At 37.6% G+C, this 13559-nt stretch overlaps 1 protein-coding gene across 6 annotated transcripts in view; it reads left to right on the forward strand.

Annotated features, from left to right (window-relative positions):
• The window catches only part of Spag16 (sperm associated antigen 16), an 871212-nt gene that overhangs the window by 387116 nt on the left and 470537 nt on the right, over nucleotides 1-13559 (forward strand). The gene's annotated exons all lie outside the window — the stretch shown is intronic.

Below are 13559 nucleotides of genomic sequence, written 5' to 3' on the forward strand. Positions count from 1 at the left end.
CTATCTCCTGAGAGGCTCTGACAGTATCCTTTCTCTTTTGTAATGACTGTAAAAGTCTGATGCTTTGTATCTGCCATTATTTCTCCTCTGAAGCCTTGCCGACCTAACCAAGACCCTGTTCCCCCGTGGGTTGAGGAAGGCCCAGACTGGCCGGCCCGTGGCATATCCTTTTATGTGGTTGAAATGTCATCTGTCAGATTCTTCTCCTCCAACTCTACCCTCCGCATAGTTATGTACATCCAGCTTCCAGCTCTCTGAAACCATAAGCCAAAATAAATCTTTTCAGTATTTTGTGTCGGTGCATGGTATTTTACTACAGCTACAGAAAAGTAATTAATATATTTACTGACTCAATCTTTACTGACTCAATCTCCATGAATTTGTTCCATATACAAAAACTCAAATCTTAAAAAGAAAGAAAGAAAGTAGTGAAAGACCCCCAGAACTGGGGAGATCCTTACTCAAGTCTCGGGATGACGCAACTACCCAATGACTCACGAGAGACCGAACTTGCTGCAATCACATGAGGTTTATTGGGGATATCGGTACCGGGGTCGATCTCATGACCTTGCCAGTCAGAGGAGTTCGACCCCCAGGCACAAGAAGTCTGGAGTATTTAAGGAAAAGACCACAAGCTGGGGGCAGGGAGGGGGTTACCAAGGAAACATGACATGAAAACAGTGGGAAATTTCAAAGGGACTCAACCCAAGGTGTTCAGTTAGGGAGGGGACCATATTCATTCTAGGAATGTAATCTTCATCTACTGGTTGACAGGGTGGAGAGTCTCATAAACCACTAGACCTTCATTCTTAGTTCCACCCTCATAGTGGGTCATTCAGGAGGGGCAGGTATCGGGAACCAGAACCCTGAGGCTCTGGGTTCCTGAAACTGGCTATTTTATATTTCTGGCTGACTACAGTGGCCCTCCATGTCCTTTTAGGTAAAGGTTATACACCATACATTTGTATTAAATGCCCTCATTTTAAATTCTAAGATTCTCCAGCCTTTCAATAGCTATTTTCAAAGCACATGGAAACAATGGTATAGGTTCAACTTTCTTTGAACCACTGAATTACATCCACAAAAATGTTATCAATGTTATCAACACTCCTACTTATGCAAGCTTAGTCAGCTTCAAGTAAAACACACACACACACACATAACTTTAATTCGAAAAGAAAAAAGAAAACTGATAAATGTGGGAGTCATCCTGGTTTGTGGTTGTTGTAACAAAAACATTAAATTGGTCAGAACTTTTCAGATACAGTTATAGTATAGTGATATGTTAAATCAATATACCTAATACTGTATGTGGGCTAAAATCACCCATTGAGATGATTGCCATTTTAAAATGACTTACCCAAACACACAGCCTTATCTACTTTGTAGGGCTTGTCTCTGTCAGTTCACACCCTTTGTCTTATCTGTCTTGGAATGTCATCAGGCTGCATGGAAACATCTTTCCAGTCTTGTATTGAGAGGACTCTGCACCATGCAAGACATCACTAAATAAATAGGTTTTGCTTTTCTCCCCCTTGATAATTCTTAAAAATGAGTAGAGTATGGTCAGTTGAAAGTTCAAAATAGACAACTGAGAGAAATCCTCAAAGCTTATGCCTTTATAAATGCAGGAGAAGGTGCACAAAGAACTCAGGACCAGTCAATGATCACTAGAAACTTGAAGCAAATCAGAAAGGTAAAGCGCTCACAGAGTGACACTGACCAAAACTAAAACTGTCATGCTGTAGTTGTCACTCTTCTTCTGGGCAAAATAAAGTATTTGTTTTCAATGAAATTGTAAAGAAAGAGCAAAAATGGATTATATACATCAACTGGCACTGACCATCTCAGTGGCTGAGGGGCTAGTCCAATATGGAGTTCCAAAACACCTCCTCCTAAAGTCGAACCTGCACCAAAAAAGGGAAGAAGGAAAGGAAACGAAAGGAAAGGGGAAGGGGAAGGGGAAGAAGGGGAAGAAGGGGAAGAAGAAGGGGAAGAAGGGGAAGAAGGGGAAGAAGAAGGGGAAGAAGGAGAAGAAGAAGGGGAAGAAGGGGAAGAAGGGGAAGAAGGGGAAGGGGAAGGTGACGGAAGGCTAAGCAAGAAAAGAAGCAAAATTACAGTCACTGTTTGTGATCTGCTGCCCATCTTTATCTTCCGGAATTCTGATAAAACCAATACAGATTGAGAAGTCTGCTCCACAAGTGAACAACATCCCCAGAAACTGAAACCCCTGCAATCTTCAGTGCTTGACAGGAAAGTCCCAGTTCTCCATGACAGATCCACACACACATCACACAAACAGTACTCCAACAGTTGAACAAATTACAAAGTTTTGACTCATCTACTCTACCACCTCAGCCGCAGACTTCCAGTTCTTCAATCAGCCTGATACTTTCCACATCCAACAAGGTGAAAAAAGAAAAGAAAAAAAAAATAAAGCATGGATTTGTATGCTTCAGAACTGAACAGACTTCAACTGAGCAGGCTTCAAAAAGGTGTTGGTTGCCATAGTTCGTATTCTGGTGAATAAAGATGTGTTTGAGACTAGTTGTAATGATTTAAAATTCATGGTCCAAAACTGTAAATCATTTGGTCTACCAGTAGGAATTGTGAATTTCATTAACAGGAATAATCTACTTAAATAAAAATGTAACGAGGGAACACTATCAAAAAAATTTTAAAGCAAAGCATAGCTGAACAAAACTGAAAATCTAAATCATTTGGCAGGTGAAATATACATCTCAATGAAAGGCAGAAAAGCAGATTCCACTTTTCAAAAATAATTTACATCAAGTGAATTGATAAATGAAAGGCCTTTGGGTAAAATATTGTAAATCAAACACTTACTATGCCAATATCATTCATATCCACACAGCATAAAAAGACAATGAAATTTATGCAGCATTCTCAGAGTCTCTTCCATAGGCTACTTCAGTTGCTACAGCTGGCAATCACACTCAGCTTGAAGAAACAAAATCAAATGTCACCAAAACTCCCTAGGGACAATTGGGGTTACCTCTTCAGAAAGTAGTGATATAAATAGGAGACAAGAACTGCTCAGGTGAGAGAGAGACCCCAAAGCAGCAGATCTAGTAATATCCTTGGTAGAGGATTATGAGAAGATGGCTCTGGTTCTTGGCTCATACATATTTTCTGCCCTTCCTGTCTCTCTGTCTCTATCTGATTCTATCTCTGACTCTTTCTGTCTCTCTTTATCTGTCTTTGTCTCTCTTTCTCTCTCCCTTCCTCCCTCCTGCCCTCTTTTCCCCATCCATGAATCTATAATACACTTCTCTCTAAAACAGCCTCTGTGGTCCATAAACATTTTCCTTTGAATTTACAAGATACAATCTTATATCTACTGGTTCACGACAGTTTTGGTGGCCCCTGAGTTTCTGAACTCTTGTTTCCAGAACTAAGATCACTTGAGATGAGAAAAAGTTTCCATAAAACTCCAAGATGCCATATACTTACTCTATCAAATATGTGGCCAAATTGTATTGCTCTTAGCCTGGGTCAGAGAAGCCTCCTTTGGCAGGTGACAGGAAATGCAGCTTTACAAAGCCCTAAGAATGAGTGACTGCAGAGGGAGGGGTCAGCCCTATACAATAAGTCTGTATTACATACTCCAGGACCCAGAGACCTTCCAGGAAGAGGGACTGGGAAGAATGTTAAGAGCTATGATAACATAAGGAAATGCTGTCCTCTATCTAGGTATAGTATGCCTGACACAATCACAAGAACATAGGTGAGGCTAAATGCACAAGACCTAATCTCTCTCTCTCCCTCTCCTCTCCCCTCACATCTATCTATCTATTATCTATCTACACACACGTAGATAGATAATAGATAGATAGATAGATAGATAGATAGATAGATAGATAGATAGATAGATAGATAGACATGAGAAAGAGGAGAGAGAAGAGTGAGAGGAGAGAGAAATAAATGCACAAAGACAGACAGATTGGTATAAGTGAAAACAATTTTGAGGAAGAGAAAAATGGGAAGATAGGAAGTGAATAATACCCAAAAAGGTTACATATGTGTGAAATTTTCAAAAATAACATTTTGAAACAGATGGGTGAGATGGTTCAGACAGTAAAAGCATTGGTTTCACATGCTTAACTACCTAAATTCAGTCTCCAGAACCTATGGGGAGGAGGGAACCATGTCTTAATGAATTATCCTCTGAGTATACATGCTGTAGCACACGTATTCTAACATACACATAAAATATACATGAATATGTGTCAACATACATGCGCAAACTAACAATCATAAAACAAAATATAAACATATATATATAAATATATAGAGAGAGAGGGGTTGGATGGGAGGCTAGGAGAATGATGTGATTATATTTTAATTAAAATTAATTAGTAAAAATTGTGTATGAAATGTCAAAGCTCTTAGCAGCTATAGTCAATATTCTGCATAATTTTAAAAAACAAAATCAAAAATAATATGAAAGAGTTAAGTATATAAATATAATTCATAAACTGAGAAAAAGAAAGAATTCAATAAAATATATTCTGTATTCTATTTATAACTCCATGTAAGTGATTTATTACATTTATTGTCTTGCATATGTTGAACCATCTCTAGGTTCAACCTAGCAGACTTGGCCAAGGTCTTTTGATGTACATCCTTATTCTTCTTGTAAGTCTTTGATATTAGCCTGGAGTGGGTTTTTGTTTTGTTTTGTTTGTTTATTTATATTTTATCCTGGTTTTTATATTAAATAATACCAACTTCATAGAAAGACTTTAGGAGTGTGGCTTCTGTTTCTATATTTTATTTTATTAAAGACGTGGCTGTTGATCTTCTTTGAAAGTCTGATAGAATTATGATGCAAATGAATCTGAGTCTGGACTCTCTTGTTGCAGTTGAGTTGTATTATTAAGTCATTTATTTATGTCCCTTATGGTTTTATTTATTTTTTTTAGTAAATTCTTCTCTCATACAATACATCCCAACCATTTCCCCTCCATTTTCTCTTCAGGCCTCCAACTCTTACTGTATTTAGTTCTGTCCCTTCTGATTTTGAATGCAGATATTTAGAACTATACATTTCCCTTATGGGACTGCTTTTCAATCGATCATCAATAGGAGGAGAGGACCTTGGCCCTGTGAAGGTTCTATGCCCCAGTGTAGGGGAATGCCAGGGCCAGAAAGTGGGAGAGGGCGGGGTGGCAGGCATGGGGAGGGGGGAGGCAACAGGGGTTTGTTTTTGTTTGTTTTTTTGTTTTTTGGAGGGGAAACTGGGAAAGGAGAAATTCGCATGTAAATAAAGAAATTATCTAAAATAAAAAAAAAAAAAAGAACTTTTGTAGGACAGTGTTTTCATTTCCATTCAGGTACTGAAATTTTCCATTTCTTTGGTTTCTTATTTGGCCCATTTATCTTACAGTAGAGAGCTGTTTAATCTCCATAAATGTGTGTTACATTGTGTGATCTTCAGGAGATGTGTTTGATGTCAATTTTAATTTTATTTAATTATCCTCAGATAGGATACATGGAAGCACTCTTTCTATTTCTGGATTTGTTAAGATTTGTTTTGTCTCCCAGGGTATGATCTGTTATTGAGAAGTGTCTGTGAGCTGCATAGCTTTTGTTTAGATGACCTATCTATTGGAGAAATTAAAACAATCACCTGCTATTAATAAGTTGATATTAATTTGTGTCTTCTATTGCAATATGCAGGGGTTTTTTGTTTTATTTGTTTGTTTGTTTTTATGAAATGAGGTATACTACAGTTTGTTGCATGCTGTGAACATACATCGACTCTCCTTGCATGTACCTTGGCACTTTAAGTCCACCCGTTATTTCATATGTTTCCATTTGATGTTGACTTTTGTGCAGAATGGTGAAACTGTGAGTCCACTCAAGTGGCACCTGCATCAATGATAAGCAACTCTATTGTAAAAGATCTAAATGCATTATCTTGTATTACGGCTCTGCACTCTCAGCTAATATTCTCCTTGTTCAGTTGTTCCACAAGTCTCATTTTCTATATAATAGTTAGAAACATCTTTAAAAACATCAGTCTCATGCCATTCACCTGGTTTACCCATTCATTTTCTGTTGACATAAGAAAATAGCTGAGTTTGGATAATATTCGAAGAACAGAAGTTCATTTCTTCAAAGTTCTGGGAATCAGAAACATGATACTGGATTTGGCCCTAATCTTTGACTACCAAGGGTCGTTTGGTAGACAGCTTAGTTGTGAATGTGCCCATAAGGCCACAGAAATCAGGGCCCCTCTCAACCCTCTATAATAAGGCATTCTTAGGAGGACCAATTCCCAAAAACTAACCCAAATCCCTTAATGGCTCCAGTTATCTGCCTACCCTGTTTTAGGCCTCACTACTCAAATCTCCTACCACCTCTCATCTTATCACACTGTCTCTCATCCTACCTCATAATAATGCTTGGAAAATATTAACAATATCCATATACCTTCTCACAACCAGGAAATCATCATAGGATAAATATCTCTGTTTTTCCTCCTCCAAGACACTGTCTCACCTGATCTGAGCTGTCCTCTCATTCCTTACTTGTGCTCATCCTTTAGTCTCTTTAGTTGTCTACCTACCCTCAGTGCACCAGCTCCCTTCAGCCTTGTCATTTCTGCACTGCCATCTGTACCCAACACTCTGTCCTGAAGCCCCTCTGAAGGTGCTTCTTCCTGCTCACCCAGGTTCGAGTTGGAATTTCGAGTCTTCAATGAGAGCTTCTTGAGTCATAGAAAAGAAACTCCTTCCTCCAGTCACGGTCATATTACAGTATTGTGGTTTTTTTGTAACTTCATAGCTTCGTTTATTTTGGTTTTATATTTTCCATTGTTTGTAATCCCTTGAGCATGACTGTGCCTATCTGTCTGTTTTGTACTCTACACCATAGCATAGCTTCTTAGCACATATTTGTTTAAATAATGGGAAAAGCTAATGTTCCTATCCAGGAGCATGTCTAACCATAAGATGCAATTATTAGATTAGCAATCAACAGGAGAATAGTGTGTGTGTGTGTGTGTGTGTGTGTGTGTGTGTGTGTGTGTGTGTGTGTTGTGGCAAGCCAGAGGGGAGCCAGCAGCCATGAGTGTGTGTTTTCTTTAAGGGCAAGTAGGAAAATAGTAAGGTCATAGGGCACAAGTTATTTCAGTGTTTATTTGTTCTCAACCCATTCTGTACCTTCTGGATGGCAACAAGAAGAATTCCAGCCTGTAACCTAAAGTGAAGGAAACATTCGCAAAGCTGAATTACCTAAAGCAGAGATGAGGGTATCTAATTAGCCTTTCTTGTGACAATCTTTTTGGGAATAACAGTCTTCCTTTTGAAAAGTCTAACCATGCTGCTTCTGTCACCGACTCTACTGATAATTAGCAGTGTTCTCCAGACACCTACACGCATCCCCTCCAAAATATCCCATGTAACTCCACCATGAGGAAAAACAGTTTCAATTTAGACAGGCAAGCATTTCAGTAGCTACCATGTGGTCTTGAAGAGTGTTTCTTATTATAAAAGAGATAAAAAACTCATGCTACAGGGTATTGTTTTATGTAACGTGCCTGGTATATTGCTTAACAAGATACTTCATGGGAACTTCATCAGGACATGGCTTGATTAAGATTCAAAATTAGCATGCACCCACAACTTCTTTTTTTGAACCTCAAAGATGTTTTCTTGTACTATTTCTACCCTAGTCACAAGCTTATTAAGTTGGGAATGAGGTGACAAGGCCTTTGTCTTCGTGTCTTGTAATTATAATTAATAGTAAGTTAAAGAAAAGCAGAAAGCTTATATTCAAAGTTTAAAGTCAAGTGACTATGTGGCACTTGGAACGGGTGCTGGGAAGACATTAAGTGGGAGATTACTCTTCTTAATTAGAACTTTTGGGAAACATCTTGTGGAGGGAAAGTTACGATGCTGTTGTAGAGAGACATGCATGTGTGGCCAGAGTCTAAGGACAGGACTCCTGTGGTCTCATGTGTGAGCCCAGGGCCCAACAAAGACCAGTTTCCTCTTACCCTCTGAGCTAGCTGGAAATCTTACCTCCTCTGTAGAAAGGGAGTCTCTCTTGAATCCTCCCTTCACCGTGAAAGAAAGCACAGAAATCTTATGTTGCGTGGGAAGTTGTTATTTACAGTAGATTAATTTTATCAGAGAATTTACCATTCATGGATAGCTGGCCATAATCAGGTGGTTCTTCCAATGAACTCTTGCACACAAGTGTGTACGTGAGCATGCATACACACACACACACACACACACACAAATACAAACATACATACACATACAAATTCACATGTTCATAAACTATTTTTTGCAACACTTCTATTAAAGTCTTTTTGTTGTTTTGGTTTTTATTTAGAAAGGGTCTCACTATGACATCTTGGCTGACTTGGAAATCACTATATAGATCTGGCTAGCCTCACATTAATAGACATCTATCTCCCTTAGTTTGCCTCCCCGGGTGTGATTAAAGGCATGTGCCTCCACACCCAGTGTTCAGTCTTACTTTTTTCTTTCTTTTTTTTTTTTAAACTTTTATTGCATTATGATGAGAAAAGTTACATGATTTCAATTTATCTCTGATCTTGGATGTGTCAGAGTGCCTGGAAGTGGAGCTTCCTCTGAGTGTTGTGGGACTGGCTGCAGAGCTTGCATCCAAGGTCTGCTCTGGACCCCAGCCCAGACAGACCAGAAGAAACCCAAGTAACTGGGCCGGCCGAGTTCCTGTGTTCCTGGTCCCGCCTTCCCAGTTACTCCCAGTCCAGTCTTACTTTTTTCAATACACTTTTTATAAATGACAGACTAAAGCTGGTAAGGCTACATCTCCTTCAAAGTGCGACAGGGTTCCATGTGACACTCTGTCTGCATAATGATAATGCTCTTTGTGTTCTCACCTGTCCAGCACTGCTCCAAATCTTCTATATGCACTAATTTAAGTACTACAAGTCTACTGTATCAGTACTCTGATATCTCTATTCTTCATATAAGAGGCTGAGGCTGATGAAGAAAGTTATTTGAAGATACTTTGTTAATGATGCTGGAGTGAAAGTATAAACTTGCTTCTTACTCCTGAGCTCATGCTGTTAAACACTAGTGTATTCCATATCATGAAAATTCTTCAGAAACAGATATCATCAAACTCTAGTCACAAGTCAAATGTGACCCAGCACCTACGTTTATAAATAAAGTTTTATTCCATCACACTCTAGCTTATTTGTTTAGTCTATGCCTTTGCTACCTTCATACTAACACAACAACACTGAATAGTTGCATCTGAAACTTTGGGGCACATAGATTAAAATGTTTCTGATCTGTCACTTTACAGAAAAAGTAAGCCAGCCTCTGCTTCAGATCATAAACATTTCTTTCCCAGTCAGCTTATTCAACCTATCATTCTATCACTCTGAACATAGCCAGTGTCCAGTTCCCACAAAAAATATAAAATAAAAAAATTCTAGCTTCCTAGACTAGGAACAGTGTTAGAGATTTTTAATGCATATTTCTTCTTCAGAAACTTTGAAAAGCATCTTAGTAAATTATCTAACATAACTGAGATATGATCCCTGTTATCTAAAACAAGTAAATAATAATTGGCTATCTGACTTCAGTTGACTTAGGAATTTAGATTCTGGAGGCAGTCCTCTCCAGTTCATCCTGGCTGGGCCACCTCGAGACTTCATGACTTTAGGTATCATGTAACCTCTATGCACTTTAGTGCCTCCATCTGTAAAAGTGATCACTGTTCTTAATGCACCAAATGGCACTATTATCATGGTTAAGAAAGTTAATGGTTGCAACTTTGGAACCAGAAACTGATTCCTATAAAGTGTTGGTTACAACTCCTTCAACTTCTTCAAAAGACTAATTAAAAGCAGGCGAAATTATCAAAGCTGAAACCCATGTATGGTGGGGAAATATTCAGTGAATTAATCACCTACAAGATTTATGTATATCAAATACTCTTCTACATGTATTACGTAGAGATGTCTGTGGGGAAAATAATTGAATGAAACATCTATTTCTTCTGACAACTTAATATACAGTACAAGACTCATAATATTAGAACAAGTAAAAAGAGTTAAACATGATCGATGCGACATATATTCCCTGTTACCTGAAGATCCTGTGGATGGTTTAGGACAGCTATTGCTCACTGGACTTCTCTAGCATTTGCAGAATGGGTATCATTGCTGCAAACGATGGGTGTTCTAGTTTCTTTAATGCTATTATAACTTATAGTATTGCTCATTTCCCAGATGAGTTCTTTAACTTGGATTTAATAATGTCTAAATGGCTTAACAATGTACAGGGAATGATAGCATATCAAGTCCATGTAAAGTGAGTTCATATTCATAATGTAGTTCCAAATAAAAATTGTGAAAAATGTGTACGGATTAGCAATAACTAAAATGTCATTAGTCATAAAACAAGACCATCCTCGACTCAAAGTCAGCATCCACTCATCATCAACTGCGAACTAAGCAACATGCACACTGTCTGGTACAGTTTACTTGGGATCAAAAGAGTAACACAATCAGTGCCAGCATCCATCACTCAGTCATGTATCTACCATGCATTTATTAACATGGAATTGTGTGCCAGGCACTGCTGAGGTTAAATTACAACAAACAAAACAGTCATGTGAGGCTTCATTGCACTCGTATCTTGTCCAAGGTGTGGGGGTTTAAGAAGGAGAGGAGGAAAAGAAGGAGGGGAGGAAGAAGAAAAAAGAAGGAGGAGGAAGAAAGAAAGAAAGAAAGGAAGGAAGGAAGGAAGGACAGGAAGAATAAAGGTGATATGTGATGATAGTGCTGGTGATTATAGTATAGTTGGAAATGATGCATTATTTCCTGGTTCTTGTTCCCAAAGTTATTGAACTTTGATTTTTACCTCTTGACACAGTATATTTTCATTCAATGAATTATTAAAATTTGTGTTATTTGTTACTTCCAATTTATGCTTGATATTTCTATTTTTTAAAAGATCTATACATAGACTTATTTGAGAATGGAGCACAAATGCTCATCTGAAGTGTTTATATATTTATCATAAAAAGGCTATACATACATATTTTTCATGTACACTTACATGCAACAGAGTACATATGTCCATATATACATGCATACATTCATTTGCACCAATATACTGGAATAGCCCCTTATGTGAGATTTTGCTTACCATGACTATAGCTACACAAGTTCAATTATGATACAAAAATCATAAACAGAAAATTTCAGAAATGAACAATATGACATATAAAATGGATATGACTATATGCATGTAACATAACAAAATCTTTTGCTAGCCTTCTCCATCTTGTGTGGAATGGGAAACTTCTCTCTTGCCAGCAAATATACTCTGGACACTGCCTTCTCATTAGTCCCATTGTGACAGGACTCACCAGAGTCATAATATCAAAGTGTTTGTGACTAAATATGCATTTTGAATGTTCCCAAGTGCAAAATCTCTGATGTTGAAAAGTCATATATGTCCAAGAAAACCGTGAAGTACCAGCTTTAAGTGAACAGGGGATTACTCTTGGCTTACTAAGAAAAGGCAAAAAATTGCTAAAAATAAATAGGTAGATAGATAGATAGATAGATAGATAGATAGATAGATAGATAGATAGATAGACAGATAGATAGATAGATGAGAAGTTGCCAAAAAAAGAGCAAGAGCAAATCTGTTCATAAAATGTGGACAAAATATGTTTGTACCAGTTTAGCTGCCAGATGTTGAGCTTTAAGAGCTATGGCCATAGTTTAAGAAAAGTGCTGAGCAGAAATGGAGAAGGCAAGTACTTTGTGAGTGGAAAGCATGAACAAAAATATGTGGTATATGCTCCTAGTTCATCATTAGTTATTCCTATAGTCTCTTACTGTACCTATTTTCTAAGTTAATCATGAATGATATGTGTATAGAAAAATAAAAACATGTACTGAGTATGGGGCATTTGGAGCCATAGGAGTTTTCACGCGTCCACTGGCAAGGGTGACTTATCCCTTGCAGAAAAGTGGGGACTACTATGCATGGTTAAGTATGTGTGTACACTCATGTGCACACATACAGACATTGAATGGTAGACACTGTTGCCATGTTACATAGGAAGCAGCAAAGTGGAAGGACTGAGGAAGTCCAGCGAGGACAATTCCAAACTGATTTGCTTTTATTGAGTTTCTGTTTATATCCCACCCTCTGCCTTCTCCCTGCAAGTCATTTTGGAAACTTATCTCTCAGAGTTTGTAAAGACATCAATGATTTTAGTTATCTTCACTTAAAGAGGGTAATTTATCATCTAGTCAAGTGTGGCTATGTCTGCCAGGAAAGCTGTAAGCCAACATATATCATACTCAGGAGCTGCAAGGGTTTGCTGTGCCTTCTAGTGTGTATTTGAATACAGAATTCGTTTCAATCTGACATTTTTACCTCACATCATATTTTTCTGCTAATTAAGTTCCATAAATGCATCCTTTAGCTGTTTGAGCTGTAATAAATTTCTCTCTTGAATTGGCCTTCTGAAAGTCAAAACCAACATTGCGATGAACTAAAATATGAATAATTTCCCTTCCACTGTCTTTATTTAGAGCAGTAAAATACTGAAAATAGGTAAAGCAGTTTCACTCGACATAGAGCCTCAGTCATGGTGAATGCACATTGTTGAACTCTGACACTGCCTCTAGGCCAGTGTAAGAGAACAGAATTTCTATTCATAATCTGGAGGCTTAGTAGTGTTGTTGGAAAGGATAGTGAGAATATAATTTTTGGCATGAAAGACCTGGAGTAATCGATCAGACACCTGATTTCTTCAGGAATCGATTTCCTAAAGTCCATATTACAGAGCAAAATCATAAGGCCAATCATAGAGGAATGACTGTGCAGTGTTATTTCTTAATCATGCCATTGTACTGTCTAGGTGAGTAAGCATGCTACAGGTTAAAATGAAAATGACTAAGCAGAAATTGAACATTTTGTTGCTAATGTTGAACTTAGTATTTTAATAGATACTTAACATAAGACTCATCTGTATCCACTGAATCATAAGACATAGATGAAACTCTGTGTAAATAAGATTAAAGCATTACCATAGATAAAATATCAGGCATTAACATTGTAGACTCAATTTTACAATAATTTAGCTTCTATATTTAATGGTCACAGTGATGGGGTCCAGTCCAGATAATGGTATTGAGTGAGCTAATCATTAATTTTATATTCTTCTATCTCATTTCCCTCTAGGCCTTTATAAAGTGGGAATTGCCTTATACATCTTGAATTCATTACCATAATTTGTGTACTACTCATTGGCTGAAATGGGTTTAAGTAGCATGTTAGCAGAGTTCTTCCTCACTGTGAAGTTAGTAGTCAACCAAGTTAATGTTTCAATAGCATTTATTATAAAACTATAAAAATGTGATTAGAATTTGTTACCTTTTTACAAAATAATACCTGATTGAAGACAGACTATATTCTGAAAATGAATTTCTTTTTTCTATAATAAATATTTTATTGGTCTAAATATCCCAGCACATAGACACACACACACACACA

Source organism: Mastomys coucha, unplaced genomic scaffold (assembly GCF_008632895.1).
Source record: "Mastomys coucha isolate ucsf_1 unplaced genomic scaffold, UCSF_Mcou_1 pScaffold14, whole genome shotgun sequence".
Taxonomy (NCBI): Eukaryota; Metazoa; Chordata; class Mammalia; order Rodentia; family Muridae; genus Mastomys; species Mastomys coucha.